General features: G+C 34.6%; 1 pseudogene; it reads right to left on the bottom strand.

Moving 5' to 3' along the window:
* Positions 1-1266: 1266 nt before the first annotated feature.
* On the bottom strand, positions 1267-3094 carry LOC101419561 (G2/M phase-specific E3 ubiquitin-protein ligase pseudogene; annotated as a pseudogene).
* Positions 3095-6632: the final 3538 nt, after the last annotated feature.

The following is a 6632-nucleotide window of genomic DNA, read 5'->3' as shown; positions in this document are numbered from 1 at the left end:
TTCAAATGTACTAAATCTGTCTTCTGAGGATTTATTTATTTATTTATTTTTTCCAGAAGTCTAACTTCATTCTTTTTAAAATTTCCCAGGTCTTTTGTGATTATGCCTTTTTTATTATAACTTATGCCTTAAATTTCTTTTTCCTATTAATATAATTATTCATATTTAAATCTATGGTGTTTTTAAGGAGTTAGAAAGGAAATACAAATATTTTATTAAAGAATTTATAGAAGGACATACACAAACACAGTAGTTATCTCTGTTTGATGAGATTAGTGTGGATTTTTCATTTGTCTATTTGTTGTTGTTGTTTTTACTTTATTTCTACATTGTTTATGTAATAACAGATACCCTTCAAAGCCAGAGAAAATAACTAGTGCTATGGTGCCAGGTTACCTATCATACAAACATCCTGATAATAAATAAGTGTCAAATAGCCAAACCTACAATATGACAATCTACTGAGATCATTCAGATACCTAAACTGATTGGGGATCAGTCATAACTATGGCTTAATACCATACATTGGATATAAAAAAAAAAAAAAGTCAAGGCTTTAAAAAAAGTCACACTTTCTTAGATATTTTCAAATACATTTTATATGCACCTCTAAAGTGTTTTCAAGCCAAGGAATGTCTGTAGCTTTCAGAATATTGTGCAATTTTGCTTTTTATATAATACTATTTCCCATTATGCATAATCTAACTGCAGTATGGTCCTGTTTTAATATAAATCAATAATTTTCAAGCATTTTTAACAACCTACTTAGTGCCATTTTAGAAAAGCACACATAAACATACAGCCCAGAGTATACATCTCTGATTTATATAAGAGGAATTATCCATTTAGCTTTTCTACAAAATGCTTTAGGTTAAAGAAAATAAGAAATAATTTGAAAATTGTATAAAAAGAGAAAAATCATTGTGGCATCTTCCAGCTAACAATTTACAAAAATAGCAAAACATTTTTCCATACATATTATACTACTATGCTTCAAGAATTCTTTACAGTCATTCTGTAAGTATTTATATTGAAATTTATGAAGCATGTATATTAAGACAATGAAAAATTCACCAATTTTGATTAGTACACTTCAACAAAAATTTTTTTAGCTTAAATGGCCAAAGCATTACTTCATGTTCATACAAATTTTATTGGACCCAGAAGCTGACAAGTTTGTTCAAAAGTGATGATGGACAGATTTCTGAAACAAAAGAAAGGCTCAATAGCAACTTTAAAAGAAATACCTTTGTTCAAAGAAACATTTTAATGTCCCACATAGTGAGAACTTTCTTCCTTTTCTAGTCTTAAAGTGTTGTTTTTTTTTTTATGGCAAAGTCCATATTTTCTTGAAATTCTTTAAATGTATTAGTTATTGGAAGAGATACTACACTTGTTTCTAATAGGAAAATCCATATGCAGGCACTCAATTGAAGGAGTGAGTTTAAATTCAGTAGGTGGAATGGAACTGCAACCAGTTGCAAAAATAAGAATATCTTCCATTGTTGTTGCAGATTTACAATTTTCAATAGCTTGTAAGTAACTGTTCCAAAATCCCAAAGTTTTATGTTAGACAATGGGTAAACTGTAAAAAGATCACTAAGAATTTTCACAGAAAGATTATAAGGTTTATGATAGAAGATGCTGCAAAATGCTTCTGGAGAATTCAGAATTTTATCTAAAATGTGAAGAGTTTTCAGACCCTGCTTAAAACTCCCAAAGGGTGTTTGGGCTCTCTTAATTACATGGTAGAAAAGTATGTCTTGTACCAACATATATTTATCATTTAATGTCTAAGACATCCAATAAGCTGTAGGTAATTAGAGCATTCATTTATTGTTGAGATAAAGTCAGCCATATTTGTTGTAGTATTTATCTTGGGCATTAAGGGACAAGTTCTTTGACAAGGACCCTTCAAACAATGATAAGCTTTCAAGATGCTGCATTGAAAGACTCAGAAATTCTTGTTTTGATCCAGGATGCTCTTGGCCAAATTTATCATTTTCGTTTACATAGGCTATTTCAATTGAGTATACAGGATTAAAATTTTGATTTCTGAATCTATCTAAGGCACTATTCCAGATATTGGCTTTGTTGATATATAATCTTTTAGTTTTTCTTTTAATTGTGAATCCTAACTCTATTAATACAGTTTAAAAACTCTTCTAAATTTGCTGCCTTGCCTTCTTCTAACAGGTGGATTCCTTGCTCCTTTCCAGACCAGTGGGACTTTAGGGGTGTTCTCATTAGATCTGGGCTCCAGGTGACTGAGTAATTTCGGTGATGACTCTTCTAACAAACAATCAGTAATGTCCATGTAATTTGAATTGGGCTAAGTGTGTTTTTTGGCTTCTTTTGAAATCCCCTGAATTGTAGCTGATAGCTTCCACATTCCAAACACTCCCAATTTTGTTCCCAAGATTGTGGTGAGCAACAGTCTAAATGGGTTCCACTAGAAACACAACATTGATAGTGTTTTATTTCTCATTTGCTGTCAGGTGCATTCTATTCTTGCCCTTTACAGTGACATCCTTGGACATCACAAGGCTCATGGTGCTGCAAAAGTTCTCAATAAGCATTTTCCTCTAGTTCCCAAGACACATCTTTTTCAGGAATATGAATTTCCATTCTCAACATCTCTTTCTGAAATGTATCACTATTATTGCATACGTGCATCTGAAGAAAAACACACCTGCGTTTATTGCTTGAAACTGTAAACCGTTTCTGTGAAACCAAGCATTCTTACAACAAGGACTTCGTAATATACTATATGTTGGAATAGGCTCAATAAATTCCAAATGGTACATGGTAAGGACTCTCTATAACTATTAGATGTAATTATTTGAACAGGTTGATGGTTCCAACGAAATGACCCAAAATTGCCAGTAATCTGGAAAATGCATTCTCTCTGAAGGCCCCATGGAAAATGATAATAACTTTTTACATCGGGTTGCAACATATCCAACTAAAGCACCAGATTTCTTGCAAAGACAGGGTTTCAGTTTAGAACCTCTCTTCACTTACTTCCTAATGTCTTCTTTAGAAAACCATAAACTCCTTCTTCTTTACTTCTTTGCCAAATTCCACTTGACATCAATGAGGTTCTGTGTGTCACCAGATTAATTTTCATTCATTTTACAAGGCGGTCTTGGCAGAAGTTCCGAGACCGGCGGTAGCACTTTTCCATTCTCGCGCCGCGGGACACGCCAACCGGGAGCAACCCCATCCAACGGGCAGTAAGATTCAAATGTCCCTGCAGTTTTATTTAAAATGTTTTGTTTTTGTCAGGTCTGCTGACCATATGGGCTACCCTGCAAGAAGCAAGCTCTCAGGTATGTTATATCCTTCAATGTTCAGTAATTTTGTGTTTTGCGCGATTGTAGTTAGAAGACCTTTATCCTTTCAAGGTTTGCATCTGTGTCTCCCAAATGTCTTTAATGATTATCACTGGCCCTTTTATGTTCATTTTACAGATTGGCAGTGCCCAGAGCGAGGAAATTTAAAACACAGGCCTGAAACTTCTCAGGAAGACTGTTTTCTCAATCAGAATCCAACCTTAGCAAGTTACCATTCCCTCTCATTAACTTGTACCAGTTGTTGGATGATTGCACATTTAGACTTTTCACTGATTTATTAATCACCAAAATGTACTGCCTTCATCTGTGAACCTGAATGTTAATACCCTCTCCTCTCCTGTATTTGAATGATTTTAAATTCTAAGCCCTTTGATTTTGAAACTAGTAACTCTCCATACAGCTTCTACGGATTAAGCTCATTCACTAGATCATCTGGTTTCCAGTTTTCTTGTGGCTTTTATTACTTGAGGGAGACAAATGCATTCATATTACTATGCTTTTTTTTCTTTATTTTTAAAGAAGTTTTATATTATATAAAAGTTACATAAAAAATACAGGGGATTCCCATATACCCCACCCGTCCCCCATTAACAACATCTTTCATTAGTGTTAAAATTGATGAACAAATATTGAAGTGTTGCTGCTGACCATTTTCTATAGTTTACATTACGGTTTACACACTACAAATACAATTTATAGATTTTATCAAAATGTATAATGGCCTGTATCTGCCACTGCAATATCATGCAGAACCAGTCCAATGCCCCTCAAATGCCACATTTTATACCTATTCCTTCTTCCTCCCCTCAGAACCTCTGGTGACCACTGCCTTTATATCAGTGTTACAAGCTCTTCCATTACTAGAATAATAAAAAGTCTAATTTGGTCCATAGTTGCATTCCCCCCTTATGTTTGTTCATTCCTCAATCTTGAGGATTTGGGGATAATGCCCACTCTGTTTCTGATTGATAGGGGGCTTAGATCCCATGGGGCAGATGGATGGAACTGTCTTGCTTGTAGATGCAGATACTCCGGGTTTTGGGATGGGAGCTGTCCATCCTCATTTCCTTGTTAGTTGTCCTGGGTGAGTTTGATGAACTGGAGAACAGGTATTTAGCTGCAACTCTGCTGAGATTTGGGCATATGAACAGACCAAAGATTTAAGCCTCTGAGACATAAATTTAATAGGTGTAGTGCTAATTACAGGTTCAAATAAAAGGGGTGTAGGGAAATTATAAATGAATCTAACTGACTCTTTGGGGAGACAGGTTATCATATAGTTCAAGGTATACTAATGGGGTGCCAATTTCCTGGGGTTGTCTGCCTTACTTATTGGGTCCAGATGTCTCTAGAGCCCTTTGGAGCACTCCTGCTTGAGGCATTGTTTACTGTGGCAGAAGTGAGATCCTTCAGAGAGGTGAATAAGCATAACCTCTGGAAATAACTCTTGATTCACTTTGAAATCTCTTAGCCATAAGAAATCATTTGTATTCAGTATGTCCCCCTTTTGGTCAAGAAGCATCACTAATTGGTGCTTCTTAATATCCCTTGGTGCCAGAAAGGCTCATCTCATGTCCCTTATCAGGGGGAAGGCATGGAAGTTATGCTTTTAAAAGAATACTTGCTGTAGCTGTACTTCTTCTAGAATTTTTCTGCATTTTGTAGCAAGGTTTTTAGTCAATATTACAGAAATGGAAGTCCACGGTGGTTGTTATACAGATCCCTAATAGAAAGGGCTACTTTTCAACAAGCAGACTTTCAGTCAGATGAAGTGGATGAGAAAGGCCAAGGACCACTTCACTGGGATTAAACAGAGGTTTGTGCAAGATCATTTCAACTCCAATATTCTATCATAGAAATAACTTTATAATTCATGTAGGGATGAAATTGTCAATTGTGTACTAATAAACTGGATCTCAAACAAATGAGCAAAATAAAAATAAATAATTCCCCCAAAGCATTATTTGTAGCATTTGCTAATTTTCATGGTATAAACACTGCCACTGATAGCTGATTCCTGGATATGGCCAGCCTGGTCTTACTATTATGAACCAGTTCCAGTACATCACTGCATTTAGTATATATTCCCAGATATGTTTTTGTGATAGAAATGATATTTTCACTTTTTCTTGGCAAAAGATATCCTAAGTTTGAATTTCAGACTACACTTCAGAACAGATATCATCAAGCTTTTTAAAATAAAGGGCATAGTAATAAATATTTTAAGCCTCATATACTCTCTGTTGCATATTCTTTCTTTTCAACCCTTTAAAATGAAATGACTCCTCCACAGCAAGCCCAAAGCTGGATTTGATTGAGGGCTATAGCTTGCTGGACCCTGCTCTGGCAAGGTTGTGAATATTTTGCCTTATAACAAACTGTGATTGAGCTTTCTTAGAGAAAATAAGAAAACCACAGTCTCTATTTCCTAATGTCTTGTACCATTTCTGCAATTATCAAACCAAGAAATTTCTTCTGGCATCAGTGAGCTGGCAAAGGAAAAAAATACATGCTTTAAAAAGAAACTTCCCATAAAAAATGAACATAGAAATTGCTACCTTATTATTATAGAAATACTTTCTGATCAGCTGCAGTTATCAGTTTTAAGATTTCAGTATCACTGAAACAAAATTGATGAAGATACGGGCCAATGTAAATTGAATACAGAAAATTCCACTTCCTATCAGAAATAAAAAACTAAAAATGAGATCAAATGAGACAAAGGGGCAACTGGGAGGAGGAAAATGGAAAAGAAAAATGTTTTCCTTTATCTATAAAGGGAGATTAGTTAGCAAAATTGAGAAGGTTGGTCAGAATAAACAGCAAGAAATCAGAGCATAAATCACAAAATATATACTATTCATTAGCTGATAGCTGTGTTAGTGTATTTTAACTCAGAATTAATTGCTAGTAGTTACTTGAGTAGTTGAGAGATGTACCCATTTTTTTTCTAAGTAGGTAGAAAGATTTAAGATCCAAATCAGTAATTCCTTCTATAGTTCTGAACTTGGTCATCTCTTGAAGCCTCAGCAAAAGTGTTTGTTATTGCCTTGTGAACATTGAGAAATGAATATCTTTCTTTCAGAATGGTGTGGTTTGCATGACACATATATTCTAAATCAAAATGAAATCTTCTTATGCCAGCAATGGCTGCCTTATAGAAGATATCTCAAAGTTATTAAATAGGGATAACTAACTTCTATGATGTATTAGTATCCTTGTGATAAAGGAATGGTTGATGGACACCTGGGTTGCTTCCATCTTTTGGAAATTGTG

Source organism: Dasypus novemcinctus, chromosome 29 (genome assembly GCF_030445035.2).
Source record: "Dasypus novemcinctus isolate mDasNov1 chromosome 29, mDasNov1.1.hap2, whole genome shotgun sequence".
In the NCBI taxonomy this organism is placed as follows: Eukaryota; Metazoa; Chordata; class Mammalia; order Cingulata; family Dasypodidae; genus Dasypus; species Dasypus novemcinctus.
This window is presented reverse-complemented; position numbering and strand designations above follow the sequence as displayed.